At 41.7% G+C, this 20,361-nt stretch overlaps 2 protein-coding genes across 7 annotated transcripts in view; both read right to left on the bottom strand.

The window, feature by feature from the left end:
- The window catches only part of ZZZ3 (zinc finger ZZ-type containing 3), a 139,253-nt gene extending 138,460 nt beyond the window's left edge, over nucleotides 1–793 (bottom strand). For 4 of the 6 annotated variants that reach the window (XM_089920801.1, XM_022581047.3, XM_022581050.3 and 1 more), the window contains exon 1: nucleotides 682–793. The gene's annotated coding sequence lies outside the window, so the exon portion shown is untranslated. Of the gene's footprint in view, nucleotides 1–15; nucleotides 412–681 lie in introns of those variants that run through there. The other 2 variants (XM_089920771.1, XM_089920767.1) reach the window with 2 other exon arrangements.
- A 13,794-nt stretch (nucleotides 794–14,587) lies between these two features.
- USP33 (ubiquitin specific peptidase 33) overlaps nucleotides 14,588–20,361 on the bottom strand; it is a 70,497-nt gene continuing 64,723 nt past the window's right edge. Inside the window, exon 25 of the transcript XR_002645655.3 lies at nucleotides 14,588–14,951. The gene's annotated coding sequence lies outside the window, so the exon portion shown is untranslated. The remainder of the gene's footprint in view (nucleotides 14,952–20,361) is intronic.

Raw genomic sequence — 20,361 nt, 5'->3', positions numbered from 1 at the left:
TCCCTCGCAACTTGCCTTGCAGAAAGAGTTGCGGGTCCCAGGCCCCCGGAACCCACGGCTCCGCCATCCAGGACAACTGCTCTGCCAACAAGGTCCCGCGAGAATCGGGAGATCTCGCGATACAAACCCACTAGCATCTCGCGAGTTTCCCCCAGAACCAACATGGCGGTACACAGAAATCAGTACTTCGGCATTTAGAAAAGGTTTCATTTACGAAAAGAATGTGTATAACACAGAAAGAGCGGAAAGTCTTTTCCGCCTTATATTTCTCTTCATACCCCCCTAGTAGAGATGAAAAGCGGCAAACAACCCTAAAGCCTCCGACGACCACGGTTGCGCTACACAGACACAGCAATCTTCTGCCTCAGCCAGCCTCCGAGCCTGTCACGTGGAAACATTCTCGGCGTGCCGGTCACGTGGACCACTACTGAGCGAGCGCGCGCCCGCCACCCTCCCCAGAGCCCTCCCCGCCCCCCTTCTGCCCGCGCACACGTGCGCGCGCCCCCCCGCCCCACGTGGGGGCTTCGCCGTCGCCGCCGTCGCCGCCGCCGCCTCCAGCCCACCCCCTCCTAGCACTCGGTTCCAAATCCGGGTCCCAAAGCCGATCATCCCCAAGATCCCTCCTCCTCCATTCCCCCTCCCCCATCTGGCCCCCACCACGTGCCCCGAGCGCCTGCTCACCTTTCGGGCGGGGCCGAGCACCGCAGGCCACTCCGGGAAGCGCCGTCGCCGTGGCCGCTCTCCGCCCCCGCCACGGCACTGGCTCTGCTGGCCGCCGCCGCAGGAAGCTCGACAGCGGCGCTGGGGCGCTTCCAGGTGGGTCCCCGCCTCCCGTTCCTGCCACTTCCCGCAGCACCAGTGGCTCCTTCCGGTCCCCTCCTTTCTCGTCCTTGCTGGGACTGGCGGGCTGATGCGGCTGCGGCTGCAGCTGCAGGCGCGCTCATTACACCGCCTGCTGGTAACCGCGGCCGGTGCAGCGCCGGCGGCCCAGGCGAGGTCCACCCCCGCGATCCGCCCCCGCTCCTGGGCAAGGGTTGGTCTTCTGAGGGCGGGACCCAGTCCATCTCCTACGGCTGACTAACTTGGCTCTAGCCTTGGAGGAAGGGCGTCCCTGGAGCGCCGCGGTTAGAAGTCCGTTTCATCCTGCCTTTTGTGGCCTCTTGAGAGATTTGTACACCGCCCTTCCTTAGTAATGTGGTCTCAGGTAGAAAACTATCTGTGTGTATATTGTATGTGCTCCTGCCTACCTCATTTCTCACCGCATAGGTCCCTCGCTCACCTCTCTGGCTTTCCCTCTGTTCCTGCAACACGCAGGCTCGATCCACTTCACGACTTCGCGCTTGCTGTTCCCTCTGGCTGGAACACTTCCCCCAGATTTCTTTTAACTCGTTCGGCGCGTATTTCAGGTCCTTTGTCAAAGATCGATATCTGAGTCTTCGCAGACCGCTCTATCCAAAGGAGCACACTTGCACCGCCGCTTTTGCTGTCTTTACACGCTTACATTTCTTCATGACAGTTATCACTTGCTGACCTTATTTATCTGTCCTCTGCCACCAAGAATGTGAGATCTGGTGGGGTTTTTATGAATTTTATTTATTTGTTTCTATAACAGGTTCTTATTAGTTATCAATTTTATACACATTAGTGTATATATGTCAATCCCAGTCTCCCAGCTTATCACACCACCACCACCACCCCCCGCTGCTTTCCCCCCTTGGTGTCCGGACGTTTGTTCTCTACGTCTGTCTCTATTTCTGCCCTGCAAACCAGTTGATCTGTACCATTTTTCTAGGTTCCACATATATGCGTTAATATACGATATATGTTCTTTTCTTTCTGACTTACTTCACTCTGTATGACAGTCTCTAGATCCATCCACATCTCTACAAATGACCCACTTTCATTCCTTTTTATGGCTGAGTAATATTCCATGGTACACATGTGTGACATCTTCTTTATCCATTCATCTGTCGATGAGCATTTAGGTTGCTTCCATGACCTGGCTATTGTAAATAGTGCTGCAATGAACATTGGGGTGCATGTGTCTTTTTGAATTATGGTTTTCTCTGGGAATATGCCCAGTAGTGGGATTGCTGGGTCATATGGTAATTCTATTTTTAGTTTTCTAAGGAACCTCCATTCTGTTCTCCATAGTGGCTGTATCAATTTACATTCCCACCAACAGCGCAAGAGGGTTTCCTTTACTCCACACCCTCTCCGACATTTGTTGTTTGTAGATTTTCTGGTGATGCCCATTCTAGCTGGTGTGAGGTGATACCTCATTGTACTTTTGATTTACATTTCTCTAATAATTAGTGATGTTGAGCAGCTTTTCATGTGCTTCTTGGCCATCTGTATGTCTTCTTTGGAGAAATATCTACTTAGGTCTTCTGCCCATTTTTGGATTGGGTTGTTTTCTTAATATTGAGCTCCATGAGCTGTTTATATATTTTGGAGATTAATCCTTTGTCCATTGATTCATTTGCAAATACTTTCTCCCATTCTGAGGGTTGTCTTTTCATCTTGTTTGTAGTTTCCTTTGCTTTGCAAAAGCTTTTAAGTTTCATTAGGTCCCATTTGTTTATTGTTGTTTTAATTTCCATTACTCTAGGAGCTGGATCAAAAAGATCTTGCTGTGATTTACGTCAGAGAGTGTTCTTCCTATGTTTTCCTCTAAGAGTTTTATAGCGTCCAGTCTTACATTTAGGTCTTTAATCCATTTTGAGTTTATTTTTGTGTATGGTGTTAGGGAGTGTTCTAATTTTATTCTTTGACATGTAGCTATCCAGTTTTCCCAGCACCACTTATTGAAGAGACTGCCTTTTCTCCAGTGCATATCCTTGCCTCCTTTGTCATACATTAGTTGACCATAGGTGCATGGGTTTATCTCTGGGCTTCCTATCCTGTTCCATTGATCTATCTTTCTGTTTTTGTGCCAGTACCATACTGTCTTGATTACTGTACCTTTGTAGTATAGTCTAAAGTCAGGGGGTATGATTTCCCCAGATCCCTTTTTTTCCCTTAAGACTGCTTTGGCAATTTGGGGCCTTTTGTGTCTCCATACAAATTTTAAGATTTTTTGTTCTAGTTCTGTAAAAAATGCAAAAAATGCCATTGGTAATTTGATAGGGATTGCATTGAATCTGTAGATTGCTTTGGGTAGTATAGTCATTTTCGCAATATTGATTCTTCCAATCCAAGAACATGGTATATCTCTCCATCTGTTTCTACCATCTTTAATTTCTTTCAGCAATGTCTTTTAGTTTTCTGCATACAGGTCTTTTTTCTCCCTAGGTAGGTTTATTCCTAGGTATTTTGTTCTTTTTCTTGCAATGGTAAATGGGAGTGTTTCCTTAATTTCTTTTCCAGATTTTTCATCATTAGTGTATAGGAATGCCAGAGATTTCTATGCATTAATTTTGTATCCTGCAACTTTACCAAATTCATTGATTAGCTGTAGTAGTTTTCTCATGGCATCTTTAGGATTATCCATGTATAGTATCATGTCATCTCCACAAGCAGTAATAGTTTTACTTCTTCTTTTCCAATTTGTATTCCTTTTATTTCTCTTTCTTCTCTGATTGCCGTGTCTAGGACTTCCAAAACTATGTTGAATAATAGTGGCGAGAGTGGACATCCTTGGCTTGTTCCTGATCTTAGAGGAAATGCTTTCAGTTTTTCACCATTGACAACGATGTTTGCCATGGGTTTGTCATATATGGCCTTCATTATGTTGAGGTAGGTTCCCTCTATGCCCACTTTCTGGAGAGTTTTTATCATAAATGGATGTTGAATTTTGTCAAAAGCTTTTTCTGCATCTGTTGAGATGATCATATGGTTTTTATCCTTCAGTTCATTAATATGGTATATCACATTGATTGATTTGTGCATATTAAAGAATCCTTGCAACCCTGGGATAAATCCCACTTGATCATGGTGTATTATCCTTTTAATGTGTTGTTGGGTTCTGTTTGCTAGTGTTCTGTTGAGGACTTTTGCATCTATATTCATCAGTGATATTGGTCTGTAATTTTCTTTTTTTGCAGCATCTTTGTCTGGTTTTGGTATCAGGGTGATGGGGACCTCATAGAATGAGTTTGGGAGTGTTCCTTCCTCTGCAGTGCTTTGGAAGAGTTTGAGAAGGATGGGTGTTAGCTCTTCTCTAAATGTTTGATAGAATTCACCTGTGAAGCCATCTGGTCCTAGACTTTTGTTTGTTGGAAGATTTTTAATCACAGTTTTAACTTCATTACTTGTGAATGGTCTGTTCATATTTTCTGTTACTTCCTGGTTCAGTCTTGGAAGGTTACCTTTCTAAGAATTTGTCCATTTCTTCCAGGTGTCCATTTTATTGGCATAGAGTTGCTTGTAGTAGTCTGTCAGGATGCTTTGTATTTCTGCGGTGTCTGTTGTAACTTCTCCTTTTCCATTTCTAATTTTATTGATTTGAGTCATTGCCGTCTTTTTCTTGATGAGTCTGGCTAATGGTTTATCAATTTTGTTTATCTTCTCAAAGAACCAGCTTTTAGGGTTTTTTTGTTTTTTGAATTTTTGAATTTTTTTTTATACAGCATGTTCTTATTAGTTATCCATTTTATACATATTAGTGTATATATGTCAATCCCAATCTCCCAATTCATCACAACAACAACACCCCCCTGTCACTTTCCCCCCTTGGTGTCCACACTTTTGTTCTCTACATCTGTGTCTCTGTTTCTGCCCTGCAAACTGAGAACCAGCTTTTAGTTTTACTAATCTTTGCTATTGTTTTCTTTGTTGCTATTTCATTTATTTATGCTCTGATCTTTATGATTCCTTTCCTTCTGTAACTTTGAGTTTTGTTTGTTCTTCTTTCTCTAGTTTCTTTAGATGTAAGGTTTGATTGTTTATTTGAGATTTTTCTTGTTTCTTGAGGTAGGCTTGTATTGCTATAAACTTCCCTCTTAGAACTGCTTTTGCTGCATCCCATAGGTTTTGGATCATTGTGTTTTCACTGTAATTTGTCTCTAGGTATGTTTTGATTTCCTCTTTGATTTCTTCAGTGATCTCTTGGTTATTTAGTAATGTATTGTTTAGCCTCATGTGTTTGTGTTTTTTACGTTTCTTTTCCCGGTAATTGATTTCTAATCTCACAGCATTGTGGTCAGAAAAGATGCTTGATGTGACTTCAATTTTCTTAAATTTACTGAGGCTTGGTTTGTGACCCAAGATGTACTCTATCCTGGAGAATGTTCCATGTGCACTTGAGAAGAAAGTGTAATCTGCTGCTTTTGGATGGAATGTCCTATAAATATCAGTTAAATCTGTCTGGTCTATTGTGTCATTTAAAGCTTATGATTCCTTATTAATTTTCATTTTGAATGATCTGTCCATTGGTGTAAGTGAGGTGTTAAAGTCCCCTACTATTATTGTGTTACTGTCGATTTCCTCTTCTATAGCTGTTAGCGTTTGCCTTATGTATTGAGGTGCTCCTATGTTGAGGGCGTATATATTTATACTTGTTATATCTTCTTCTTGGATTGATACCTTGATCATTATGTAGTGTCCTTCCTTGTCTCTTGTAACATTCTTTATTTTAAAGTCTATTTTATCTGATATGAGCATTGCTACTCCAGCTTTCTTTTGATTTCCATTTGCATGGAATATCTTTTTCCGTCCCCTCACTTTCAGTCTGTATGTGTTCCTAGGTCTGAAGTGGGTCTCTTGTAGACAGCATATATATGAGTCTTGTTTTCGTATCCATTCAGAGAACCTGCGTCTTTTGCTTGGAGCATTTAATCCATTCACGTTTAAGGTAATTATCAATATGTATGTTCCTATTACCATTTTCTTAATTGTTATTGGTTTGTTTTTGTAGGTCCTTTTCTTCTCTTGTGTTTCCCACTTAGAGAAGTTCCTTTAGCATTTGTTGTAGCGCTGGTTTGGTGGTGCTGAATTCTCTTAGCTTTTGCTTGTCTGTAAAGCTTTTGATTTCTCCGTCTGAATGAGATCCTTGCCAGGTAAAGTAATCTTGGTTGTAGGTTCTTCCCTTTCATCACTTTAAATATATCATGCCACTCCCTTCTGGCTTGTAGAGTTTCTGCTGAGAAATCAGCTGTTAACCTTATGGGAGTTCCCTTGTATGTTATTTGTCATTTTTCCCTTGTTGCTTTCAATAATTTTTCTTTGTCTTTAGTTTTTGTCAGTTTGGTTACTATGCGTCTTGGCGTGTTTCTTCTTGGGTTTATCCTGCCTGGGACTCTCTGCACTTCCTGGACTTGGGTGACTATTTCCTTTCCCATGTTATGGAAGTTTTTGACTATAATCTCTTCAAATATTTTCTCAGGTCATTTCTGTCTTTCTTCTCCTTCTGGGACCCCTATAATGTGAATGTTGTTGGGTTTAATGTTGTCCCAGAGGTCTCTTAGGCTGTCTTCATTTCTTTATTTTCTTTATTCTGCTCCACAGCAGTGAATTCCACCATTCTGTCTTCCAGGTCACTTATCTGTTCTTCTGCCTCAGTTATTTTGCTATAGATTCCTTCTAGTATATTTTTCATTTCATTTATTGTATTGTTCATCTCTGTTTGTCCTTTAATTCTTCTAGGTATTTGTTTTTTAATTCTTCTAGGTCTTTTTTAAACATTTCTTGCATCTTCTATATCTTTGCCTCCATTCTTTTTCTGAGGTCCTGAATCATCTTCACTATCATTATCCTGAATTCTTTTTCTGGAAGGTTGCCTATCTCCACTTCATTTAGTTGTTTTTCTGGGGTTTTATCTTGTTCTTTCATCTGGTACAAAGTCCTCTGCCTTTTCATTTTCTCTGTCTTTCTGTGAATGTGGTTTTCCTTCCACAGGCTGCAGAACTGTAGTTCTTGCTTCTGCTGTCTGCCCTCTGGTGGATGAGGCTATCTAAGAGGCTTGTGCAAGCTTCCTCATGGGAGAGACTAGTGATGAGTAGAGCTGGGTGTTGCTCTGGTGGGCAGAGATCAATCTAACTTTAATCTGCTTGTCTGCTGATGGGTAGGGCTGGGTTCCCTCCCTGTTGGGTGTTTGGCCTGAGGCGACCCAGCACTGGAGCCTACAGGCTCTTTGGTGGGGCTAATGGCTCATGCCAAGGAGTACTTCCCAGAACTTCTGCTGCCAGTGTCCTTCTCCCCACGGTAAGACACAGCCACCCCCCGCCTCTGCTGGAGAGCCTCCAACACTAGCAGGTAGGTCTGGTTCAGTCTCCTATGGGGTCACTGTTCCTTCCCTTGGGTCCCAATGCACACACTTCGTGTGTGCCCTCCAAGAGTGGAGTCTCTTTCCCCCGGTCCTGTTGAAGTCCTGCAATCAAATCGCTCTAGCCTCCAAAGTCTGATTCTCTAGGAATTCCTCCTCCCATTGACAGACCCCCAGGTTGGGAAGCCTGAACTGGGGCTCATAACCTCACTCCAGTGGGTGGACTTCGGTGGTATAAGTGTTCTCCAGTTTTTGAGTCACCCACCCAGCAGTTATGGGATTTGATTTTACCATGATTGCGCACCTCCTACCGTCTCATCATGGCGTCTTCTTCGTCTTTGGATGTGGGGTATCTTTTTTGGGGAATTCCAGTGTCTTCCTCTCGATAATTGTTCAGCAGTTAGTTGTGATTCTGGTGCTCTCACAAGAGGGAGTCCAGAGATCCTTTTAGGCAGGGACTTCGTAACCTTTGATCTTGCTGTATCCACAGAACCTGTGTCTGGCACAAAGCAGTGTATGATACTGTATTAAATTATATCAAGGAACTATAGTGAGCATGGAGGGAAATAAAGGTCCAATACCCATTGATGGAGATAAGTACTTACTTTGGGTTGGTAGTTTCATTGACAACCTCACCTTTTATGAGCTGTGAAAAAGCTGAACTAAATCTCCTTCCCTCTGTATAATTTGAAGATTATATTCTAAAATTATCAAATGCAGTGGTAGAAACTATTTTAACTGGAGCTCTTCAGCAATTGTCCAGTAGTGCTTCATTGCTTTTGTTTACCTTGTGTTTGAAACTTTTTTTTCAGGCAAGTGGATATGTGCCTCCTTTTATTTTGCTAATAAAAGTTATTAAATGCTTGAAATGCCTTTTTGTATTTGTTTTAGTTGAGAGTTCAATTCAAATTAATATCTGCTTGGAGACCAGGGATGGCAGGTATATTTTTATACTGACACATCAACAAGCCTTTATTGAATCTAATTAGTTCCAGGCCCTATACTAGGACTAGAGACACAAAAATTAACAAAACAAGGTTTCCCTACCTTGCTCTATATGCTTTTAAGAGCCACGTACTAATTTATAGTAACCTTAACAATTAGCTCTTCTTGAGTCCTATGTGCCAGGCAGTATGCTGTGTACTTTTTATACCGTATCCTATTTTAGGCTTCCAGTAATCCTGAGATAGATGCTATTAGTGGGGGACACTGAAATGTACTTCTCAGATCCCCTTCAGGAATGAGGGACATACTACCCCAGCAGCCAGGAGTGTTGCCCACAGACAGCCATAGCCATCAGATGTCAGACCCCTTCTGGCATTGCCTAATGTCACACCCCTTCCCCAGGAGGCAGATATCTGTCTACAAATTGTTGGAAGGCCCAGCCCTCTCACCTCGAGTTGGGACAGTTCTGATGGATCATCCCATCCCCAGAACAACCTGCATTCCATTAAGACTGCATTGCAGCTCGACTTCTCCCTCTGCCCCATTCTTCCCTTCTCTCTCACAAGTGATGATCCAAAGGGCATTCCCTAATAAATATGCACACTAATCATGTAAGAGTCTTCTTTCTGGAGAACCCAACATGTGACACTATTCACATTTTTTTTTGATGAGAAAATAGGCTTAGAGAGGTTAAGTAGCTTACCCAAGTTTGAGCTGCAGAAGTTCTACATGGAGATATAAATAAAGTATTGTGGCAACAGAGGAGGACTTGGGAAAGGTTTTCTACAAGGGTTGGCATTTGAGTTACAGCATGACTTTGCAGAGAAAAAAGACCATTTTCAGCAGAGGGAACTGCATGAATGTGAATGTGTGGCAATGTGAGAGGGGAACTACAAGTAGCCCCAACTGGTTGCACTCAAGGGTCTTTAAACCAAGCACTAAAGGAGCGATCTCAACTGACCCCAAGGGCTCCAGGTTAGTACTGGTTTTGACATTTATCACATCACAGATCCAGAACCACTTTCTTTTTCCACAGTCCATTTACAGTGTAAAGAAGATTTTGAAAAAGTCCCTCAAAAAGAATGGTAGAATTAGAAAAATCACCATTTTTCAGCCTGTAATGAAATAACTGAATCAGGCAATAATATCAGTAGATAATACTATTCGTTGATAAGTTGATCAGTAACTTTACGGTGAAAGGATTGAGCTCTTACCATCTGAACCCACTGATCAATCCTTGTATCATTAAAAGTGGGATAACCAAATATTGTATGACCCCCTCACTTCACCAGGCTCATCAAACATGTTAGACAGTTATATTGGTGTCTCCCAGTGAACTATGCCTCCTGGTATTCAAGCCCTTATATAGTTCCCTCCCAAAAGAAGATGGCCAAAAATGGTACTGTGTCAGGTCCAGTCCCAACCCTTTAGAAGCCTGCAGCATTTTCTTTCACCTTCCTGGAATGTAGCTGCGGGGGAGTAAGAAAGATTAGGCTATCCTTCTACAGAGGGAAGCCATATGGAAAGGCCCTAGGGGACGAGATCCTGGAGACAGAGGCCTTGATGGAAATAAATGTAGTACCTCAGCCAACAGCTCCAAGGCCCTGGTTATGTGAGAAGCCTTCTTGGACCTCCCAGCACAGCAAATCTCCCAGCTCAATTAACCCCATGAGTGACTCCAGACAACACCACAGGGAGAAGAACCACCCAGACCCAGAAAATTATGAAAAATAATAAATCTTGATTTTAAGTCAGTAAGCTTTGGGGCCCTTTGTCACACTACAAAGGATCGTCTTCAATTTGAGTAGCATCATGACTTTACTGTTAGAGAACTATGCCAGCTGCTGTGTTCATGAACAGTCTCATACTTCAGTGTCCTCAGGTCCTGTAGCAGAACTTCACGTGGGTGAGAGACAGAGAATTGAAGGAACTTAAACCCAAAAGGCTTGTCTGATAAATCTGCACCTGAATAGTTGCTATCATAAATAACTATGCCTCCATAATTTTGCCACACAATACACAATTCAGACATGAATTATCAAAGCCACTATCTACTTAGTATTTGGAGTGCTATAGAGGGATGGGCTGGTGTCCTGGACTTTCTGCCATTGGTGACATGTGAAAAGCACTGTGGGATTATGCATCTGACAGGGCATGTTATATGCACCCAAAATTGGGGAGAGAGATGCTGTGCATTTACTAGGTACTTTGTATCTTTTAAACATTTAGTTTCGTAACAACTCAAGGTAGATACTCATTTTGCAGATGAGGAAACTGAGGTGAGAGAAGTTGCCAAGGTCACACAGCTAATAGGTGGAAGAGCCCGTATTCAATGTAAGCAATTTGACTATTGTAGATTGATTGTATTAATGACCTTAATTGTTCACATCTCTCTGTATCCACGTCTTTTGCCAAGTGCCTATCATTAAAAGTAGAATGTATTCCCCCCTCCTTGATTCTGAGTTACACCACACAACTTGCTTTTTGGTCAAGCAAATATTAGCAGATAGGACATATGCAGAGACTTGAAAACGACTTGTCCCTCTGCCATGACCAAGAGAACATGTTGAAGGACATAAGAAACAGAACCAGTTTGCTCCGGTCATCTCCACGGAAGTCATCCTCCATCAGCCCAACCCTAGACAAATGAGTGAGCCTAGCAAAGGTTAGAGGCCAGCCTAGCCGTCCCTCAGCTGACTGCAGATACACGAGTGAAGAGTGAGCCCAGGGGAGATCAGCCAAGGCCTGATTAGCTCAACTCCCCAGACTTGTAAAATAAATCAATGTTCTTGTATACTACTGAGTTTTTGTGGTTGTTACATAGAATTATTGTAGCAAAAGTAATTGATACACTGGCTCTGAAGCCCATTCTGCCAATGACTACTTATATTGCTTTTCAGATTGTTCAAGTTTTAGGTGACTGACATGTAAGTAGGTACATTCGGCAAAGAGAAATTTGAGTTTGTAAGAGGCATTGAGGGTAGTAAAATATACTTGAGAATCATTTTCAAGTAAGTGATATTGGGACTTCCCTGGTTGTCCAGTGGGTAAGACTCCACACTCCCAATGCAGGGGCCTGGGTTCGATCCCTGATCAGGGCACTACAGGCGTCCCCAACCCCTGGGCCATGGACAAGTACCGGTCCGCTGCCTGTTAGGAACTGGGTCCCACAGCAGGAGGTGAGCAGCGGGCGAGCGAGCGAAGCTTCATCTGCCGCCGCCCATAGTTCGCGTTACCGCCTGAACCCCCCGTTTCTCACATTACCGCCTGAACCTTACCCCCCCAATTTTGTGGAAAAATTGTCTTCCACAGAACCGATCCCTGGTGCCAAAAAGTTTGTGGACCACTGGGGAACTAGATCCCACATGCATGCTGCAACGAACAGTCTGCATGCCACAACTAAGACCCGGCACAGGCTAAATAAATATTTTTTAAAAATATTTTTAAAATAATAAAATAAAAAAGTAAAAGAAAGCAGCCGCATAGCACAGGGAGATCAGCCCGGTGCTTTGTGAGCACCTAGAGGGGTGGGATAGGGAGGGTAGGAGGGAGGGAGATGCAAGAGGGAGGGGATATGGGAACATATGTATATGTATAGCTGATTCACTTTGTTATAAAGCAGAAACTAACACACAATTGTAAAGCAATTATACTCCAATAAGGATGTTAAAAAAAATAAAAGAAGTGATATTCAGGGAATTCCCTGGCGGTCCAGTGGTTAGGATTCCTGCTCTCAGTGCCAAGGGCCTGGGTTCAATCCCTGGTCAGGGTATTAAGATGCCACAAGCCGTGCAGCACAGCCAAAAAAAATAATAATAAAAGACATGATGTTGAAAGCAAGGGAGTAAACGAGCTCCCTAAATAAGAGGATATGTATTTACAAAGGTAGAAAGACAGAGATTTATCATTTAACATCCAGAAAGAGAAGCCACAGTAGGCAGATATGCAGAGAGGAAAAAAATGGGTGGAAAGCAGCACCATGCAACTTGAAGGAGGGAAGTTTCAGGATATAGTTGTCACTGAGAAAGTCATTGGACTTTCTAACTGGAAATTTACTTGTGACTTCTGACAGAAGCATAGGTTTTGGAATCAGACACATGTGGGCTTGAATTCTGACACTTAATAGTTGTATGTACTCAGGAACATTAATTTGTTTGTAAACACATTTAGCCTAATGTCTGACACTTGCTAAGAACTCAAAATTAGTAGGGATTAGTAGTGGTTGTGTTGTTAATAGTTTTGAATGATAGCCCATTTTTTTTCCCCTAGAGAAACAGGAGGTAAGGGGGCAGGGCACAACCTTTAGAAGAATGACACAGCCCAAGGACATGACATAAACTGATTAGAAGCAAATAGGTCCAAGATGGCAGACAAGTCAACTTCCACTAGACCTTGAGCCTCAGTATACGCTCATCGTAACACATCAGCAAGCTAAATGACACACCCACAGGCGCCATGACAGTCCCCAGGCTGACCATAAAGGTCAAGAAGTGGGCAGTGGCCCAACTTCTGGAAATCCCCACCCCTTCCCCAAAATAGCTGGAATACTCCTCCCACTCATTAGCCTATGAAATTACCCACCCCTATAAAAATTGACAACCCCCATACCCTGGTGCCTTTCTCACCTTCTGAGACGGCCCACACTCTGTGGAGTGTGTTTCTCCATAAACAAATCTTCTTACCTATCACTTTGTCTCTTTCGGAATTCTTTCTGTGACGAGACATCAAGAACCTGAGCTTCATTAAGTCCTGAGACCAGGTGTGTGATCTCAGTTAAAATACTGTGGGTTCAAGTCCCAATCTGGGTTACACAGCAGTTTCTTCCTAATCTCTTTACTCACAATCCTTCAAAATGGTAACTAGTATATTCAAACTGATCATCTTCCTTTGAGACTTAAGGGAGTAGCTTCAAAATACAAGGAAATTGCATCTTTCTGATATAATTAACTGCAAATAATATTCCAAAGTTAGTTATGAAAATAGTAATGATTGCTAATAAGCCATATAAGAGAAAAAAAATTTTTTGAGCCAGGTGGCAACAGTAAAAGCCAGAGATTTGAAAAGTAAGGAGGGTAAATACTGAAGTGGAAGCAAGGAGTGAAACAGAGCAGGACCCTGTGCGGCCCTCCCGGTATAAACCCTTTCTATGTCCCCTGTTTCTTGTTTGTAGGAAATAGGCTTCATTCAGCCTCCTAGACCTTCCCTGTATTCCAAAAGGCAGACGCACAAACAGTTGCTAACCAGGGAAATGAGGGAATGCAAAAACAAAGGAGGAGCAATCAAGAAACAATAGTGCAGGGGCTTCCCTGGCGGTACAGTGGTTAAGAATCCACCTGCCAATGCAGGGGACACGGGTTCCAGCCCTGGTCCGGGAAGATCCCACATGCCGCGGAGCAACTAAGCCTGTGCACCACAACTACTGAGCCCGTGAGCCACAACTACTGAAGCCCACACGCCTAGAGCCTGTGCTCCACAACGAGAAGTCACCACAGTGAGAAGCCCACGCACCGCAATGAAGAGTAGCCCCCACCCCCCGCTCACTGCAACAAGTGAAAGCCCGTGCGCAGCAACGAAAACCCAACACAGCCAAAAATAAATAAATTAATAATTTTTCTAAAAAAAGAAACAATAATGCAGAATGGAGTGAAATCCTGGTTCCTCCTGGGGGATGTGAATAACAATTTGATACATATCTCTGAGTTCTTCTACAAGAACTAAGATCCCCACCCAGGTGGAAGATGGTAACTTCAGGCTGAGCATAAGCACTGGACCCCAGACCAACTGGAACCAGAAGGCTGATGATTGAGATTCCTGGAATACCACCCTATTACCACCAACCAATTAAAGGAGGGTTACACATCCGGCAGCCCTGCCCCCAAATTTTGCCTATAAAGATGTCTCCCTGAAACCTACTGGGGGAGTTGGGATGTTTTGAACACTAGCTGCCCTGGACTCATTGTCTGGCGCCTTACAGTAAATGCTGCACTTTCCTTCACCACGACCTGGTGTCAGTAGATTGGCTTTACTGTGCACAGGCAAGGGGACCCAAGTTTGGTTCAGTAACAAGAGTGTAGACCAATCAAGTAAGAACTTTGTCAGTAAGTATGATACTGGCACAAAAATAAATATAGATCACAAATATAGAAATATTGATCAATGGAACAGGATAGAAAGCCCAGAAATAAACCCATGCACCTACGGGTAATTAATCTACACTAAAGGAGGCAAGACTATACAATGGAGGAAAGACAGTCTCTTCAATAAATGTTGCTGGGAAAACTGGACAGCTACATGTAAAAAAATGAAATTAGAACGTTCTTTAACACCATACACAAAAGTAAACTCAAAATGGATTAAAGATCTAAATGTAAGACTGTATACTATAAAACTCTCAGAGGAAAACATAGGCAGAACACTTTTTTAAAAAAATAAATTTATTTATTTATTTTTGGCTGCATTGGGTCTTCGTTGCTGTGTGACGGCTTTCTCTAGTTGTGGCGAGCAGGGGCTACTCTTCGTTGCGGTGCATGGGCTACTCATTGCGGTGGCTTCTCTTGTTTCGGAGCATGGGCTCTAGGCATGCAGGCCTCAGTAGTTGTGGCTCGCGGGCTCTAGAGCGCAGGCTCAGTAGTTGTGGCACACAGGCTTAGTTGCTCCGTGGCATGTGGGATCTTCCCGGACCAGGGCTCAAACCCATGTCCCCTGCACTGGCAGGCAGATTCTTATCCACTGTGCCACCAGGGAAGTCCCAGGCAGAACACTCTTTGACATAAATCTCACGAATATCTTTTCAATCCGTCACCTAGAGTAATGGAAATAAAAACAAAAATAAACAAATAGGACCTACTTAAACTCAAAAGCTTTTGCACAGCAAAGGAAACCATAAACAAAAAGAAAAGACAACCCACGGAATGGGAGAAAATATTTGCAAACAACCTGACTGACAAGGGATTAATCTCCAAAATTTACAAACAGCTCATGCAGCTCAATATCAAAAAAGCAAACAACCCAATAAAAAAATGGGCAGAAGACCTAAAAAGGCATGTCTCCGAAGAAGACATACAGATGACCAAGAGGCACATGAAAAGATGCTCAACATCGCTAATTATTTAGAACAATGCAAATCAAAACTATGAGATACCACCTCACACCAGTCAGAATGGCTATCATCAAAAAGTCTACAACAGGGCTTCCTTGGTGGTGCAGTGGTTAAGAATCCGCCTGCCAATGCAGGGGACACGGGTTTGAGCCCTGGTCTGGGAAGATCCCACATGCCTCGGAGCAACTAAGCCCGTGCGCCACAACTACTGAGCCTGCGCTCTAGAGCCCGCGAGCCACAACTACTGAGCCTGTGTGCCACAACTACTGAAGCCTGCATGCCTAGAGCCCGTGCTTTGCAACAAGAGGAGCCACCGCAATGAGAAGCCTGCACACCACAACGAAGAGTGGCCCCCACTTGCTGCAGCTAGAGAAAAGCCCACGCGCAGCAACAAAGACCCAATGCAGCCGAAAATAAAATAAAAATCTACAAAAATAAATGCTGGAGAGGGTGTGAAGAAAAGGCAGCTCTCCTACACTGTTGGAGGGAATGTACACTGGTACAGCCACTATGAAGAACAGTATGGAGGTTCCTTCAAAAACTAAAAACAGCTACCGTATGATCCAGAAATCCCACTCCTGGGCATATATCTGGAGAAAAACATTGTTCAAAAGGACACATGCACCCCAGTGTTCACTGCAGTGCTGTTTACAATAGCCAAGACATAGAAGCAGCCTAAATGTCCATCAATATGTGAATGGATAAAGAAATTCCAATATACAATGGAATATTACTCAGCCATTAAAAAGAATGAAATAATGCCAGTTGCAGCAACATGGATGGACCTGGAGATTATCATCCTAAGTGAAGTTAAGTCAGACAAAGACATATATCATATATCACTTATATGCAGAATCTTAAAAAAATGATACAAATGAACTACTGTATAACACAGGGAACTATACTCAATTATTTTGTAATAACCTATAAGGGAAAAGAATCTGAAAAAAATAGATATATCGATATATGTATGTATAACTGAATCACTTTGCTGTACACCTGAAACTAACACAACATTGTAAATCAACTATACCTCAATAAAAAAATATATATGGTGTGGCAAATTGGTCTAGGAAATACTAACTTCCCTCATCTTCTCCCTCCCAATAAGGGAAAATTTAGCAAGAGTGAAGGCAGGGGAAGGTGCAAGTGAAAAGGGGAAGTTTGAGAAAGTCTATGGTGTGGATACTTAAATTTGTTTGTTTTGTTTTTGGCCATGATGTGGTGCATGTGGTATCTTGGTCCCCGACCAGGGATCAAACCCGTGCCCCCTGCAGTGAAAGCGCTGAGTCCTAACCACTGGACCGTCAGGGAAGTCCCGATACTTAATTTTAAAATGTACTGAGGTGTATTACAATGGATTACCACTTCAGCCATAAAAAAGAATGAAATGTTGCCATTTGCAGCAACATGGATGGACTTGGAGGGTATTAGGCTAAGTGAAATAAGTCAGACAGAAAAATACAAATACTGTACGATATCACTTATGTGTGGAATCTAAAAAATACAACAAACTAATGAATATAACAAAAGAGAAGCAGACTCACAGATACAGAGAACTAGTGCTTACCAGTGGGTAGAGGGAAGTGGGGGCGATATAAGGGTCAGGGATTTAGAGGTGCAAATTATTAGGTATAAAATAAGCTACAAGGATATATTGTACAACATGGCGAATATAGCCAATATTTTGTAATAACTATAAATGGAGTATAACCTTTAAGAATTGTGAATCACTATATTGTACACCTGTAACTTACATAATGTTGTACCTCAACTATACTTCAATTAAAAATTTTTTTTAATTAAAAAACAATGTACTGAGGGAAGTGAAAGGGCATGAAAAGTACCCTGAATGAATAAATAAATTCATGGGTGAAGACAGGAAGTCAGAGAAGGAAACAGAAGGGCTTCTCCTTTCTCTAATGCAGAAAGATGCCAAATATTAAGAGGTGGCAACAGAAGACAAAGAAGCTTACGCCTCCTCAATCTTAACAAAAGAGGGGTAAGATTATTTACTGCAACCAAGGGAAAGGCAAGGTTTGGAAGAGCTGGTGTGGTAGTATGTTATCCTGACGAATTGACAAAGGATCACTAAAGATGTCACTAAACTCTGGGAACTAAATTGATGCAAAAATAAGTATCTTATGATTACCATGTAAAGGTATATAGATATTGTTAGTCTTCCCATCTTCACTTTTTAAGTTCAGTGATTCTAAATGGTTCTGAAATTCTATGCCTCCTTAAACTACATTCTAAAACTGCAAGCAGTTTAGTAATAGTTCACGATATATGAGTATCGGAGTATATACTTCTTAATTAACCCGAATCCATAATCTTGCAATGCAAAATCATAACCTTTCTGAGCAATGGAGTCATTGTCAGGATCAAGGGAGATTAAATTTTTTAAACTTGGGGGGTAGGGTTGGTAACAACTGCTTTTTGACCCCAACTTTTTTTTTTTTTTTTGGCCTCACGGTACGTGGGATCTTAGTTCCCTGACCAGGGATTGAACCTATGCCCCCTGCACTGGAAGTGCAGTCCTAACCACTGGACTGCCAGGAAATGCCCTTTTTATTTTGAAAAATTTCAAACCTATTGGAAGTTCCAAGAATAGGGTGAACCCCTATATTCGGCAATTATTTTTTTACTTAACCTTTTTAAAAATCAAAGTACAGTTGATGTATAACATTATATGTTACAGGCGTACAATATAGTGATTCACAATTTTTAAAGGTTGTACTCCATTTATAGTTATTTTAACATATTAACTATATTCCCTGTACTGTACAATATACTCTCGTAGCTTATTTTATACCTAATAGTCTGCATCTCTTAATCCCCTCGCCCTGTATTGCCCCTCACCCCTTCCCTCTACCGACTTGTAACCACTAGTTTGTTCTCTGTATCTGAGTCGGCTTCTCTTTTGTTATATTCCCTAGTTTGTTGTATTTTTTAGATTCCACATATAAGTGGTATCATACAGTATTTGTCTTTCTCTTTCTTATTTCACTTAGCCTAATACCCTCCAAGTCCATCCATGTTGCTGCAAATGACATTTCATTCTTTTTATGGCTGAGTATATATATATATATATATATATATATATATATATATATATATACATTTCACATCTTGTTTATCCATTCATCTGCAGATGGACACTTAGGTTGATTCCATGTCTTGGCAATTATAAATAATGCTGTTATGAACATTGGGGTGCATGTATCTTTTTGAATTCGTGTTTTTATATTTTTTGGATATACACCCAGGAATGGAACTGCTGGGTCATATGGTAGTTCTATTTTCAGTTTTTTGAGAAACCTCCATACTGTTTTCCACAGTGGCTGCACCAATTTACATTCCCACCAAGAGTGTACAAGTGTTCCCTTTTCTCCACATCCTGGCCAACATTTGTTATTTGTGTTCTTTTTAATGATAGCCATTGTGACAGGTGTGAGGTGACATGTCATTGTGGTTTTGATTTGATTCACCAATTAACACTTGCCACCTCTTTGCACTCTCTCTCCCTGCTTTATCTCTCACGTATGTTTATTTCATATAGCATGACTTTAATCCTAAAAACTTTACCATGTATTTCCTACCAAGGTCATTCCCTCACATTACTACAGTAGTTATCACACTCAAGAAATTTAACATTGATACATTACTATTATGTAATATATACTCCCTATCCAAATTTCCCCAACTGTCCCAGTATCACTCCTTATAAATTATTACCTCCAATCCAGGATCACACATTACATTTTGTTGTCATGTTCTCTTAAACTTCATCAGTCTTTTTTTGTCTTTCATAACACTTATTTTTTTAAGAGTCCAGGAAAGCTGTTCTGTATAATGTGCCTTTTTTAAACAATTATCACAATTCCCTCCCGCCTCATGATTAGATTCAGATTAAATATTTTTGGCAGCCCTCTTACAAAGATGTGTCCTTAAAAGTTACACATTTTGAAAAGGAGAAAGAGAATAAGGGACTACATCATCAAGTGCCAAATTATGTTAAGTATTAATAAATATAACAATACACATAACTATCATAATCTTATGATCAAGTATGGCATACACACAGATTTTCAGACCACTCTTCAAGAAAGCACTCATTACCCAGATGAGAGGAGAGTGCTTGGCTGATAGCATCTTGCTATTAGTCCCTGCAGTGTCAATATGAGGTCACTCTCTTTTCCAGGTAGCCACTAGTCTGTGACAGTACAAGAGCCTACCCATTTCTGCCCAATGCAAGACTTCTCTAATGGACAACCTTAGCTCCAGATCTTTCCACGGAGCTGGTAGAAACTCTGTCAGGTCAGCATTATGTTCTGATAACTCCTGCTTCCTCCCGTTTTCTTTCACTGATGTTACTTCCCAAGAATCATTTGTACTTCTAACTCCATCTCAGTGTCTGCGTCCTGGAAAACCCAACCTGAAACATTCTCGTTTAAGAGATGAAAAAAACTGGAGATAGAGAACTCTGAGTGCTGTTCCAACTCATAGCTGGAAGATGACTTATCTACTAGGATTTGAACAGAAGCAAACTGACTCCAGAGTCCGAAAACTAATCACCTTCATGTTATAAATCAATGTAGTATTCTTAAAATATTGTAGGCTCTCACTATCCCTTAACTGCAATTTTCCTATTTCTCAGCTTAAGTATTTCCAAGAAAATCATCCTCAGATAAACCATATCTTTTATTTGACACCTGTTAACACATACGCTAACTTTCAGCTGAGAGTCTATGGGACTGCTAATAATCCTTTACATACTATTTTGTTATGTATTTTGATGATTATAATGTAAAAAAAATTATATAAACCTTTAGAGACCAGTGTTCTTTTTTTTTTTTGGCTGCCCTGCACAGCATGCGGAACTTCCCCAAACAGGGATCGAACCCATGCCCCAGTAGGAGCACGGAGTCTTAAGCACTGGACCACCAGCGAAGTCCAAGACCAGTATTCTTTACCATATTATATATCCCAATGACAGATGCTATTAATGAATCTAATAGTAATACTATAATCTGTTTTAAAATAATTCAGTGGGAGAAAATATGGTGAATAAGAACAGTGGTATAAAGTTGCAGTGACTTTAGTTGGAGTC

This window comes from Delphinapterus leucas, chromosome 1, assembly GCF_059928025.1.
Source record: "Delphinapterus leucas isolate spDelLeu-1000000601 "Yukka" chromosome 1, BTC_Dleu_Yukka2, whole genome shotgun sequence".
Taxonomy (NCBI): domain Eukaryota; kingdom Metazoa; phylum Chordata; class Mammalia; order Artiodactyla; family Monodontidae; genus Delphinapterus; species Delphinapterus leucas.
Note: the sequence above shows the minus strand (reverse complement) of the source record. Positions and strands in the feature narration are given on the sequence as shown.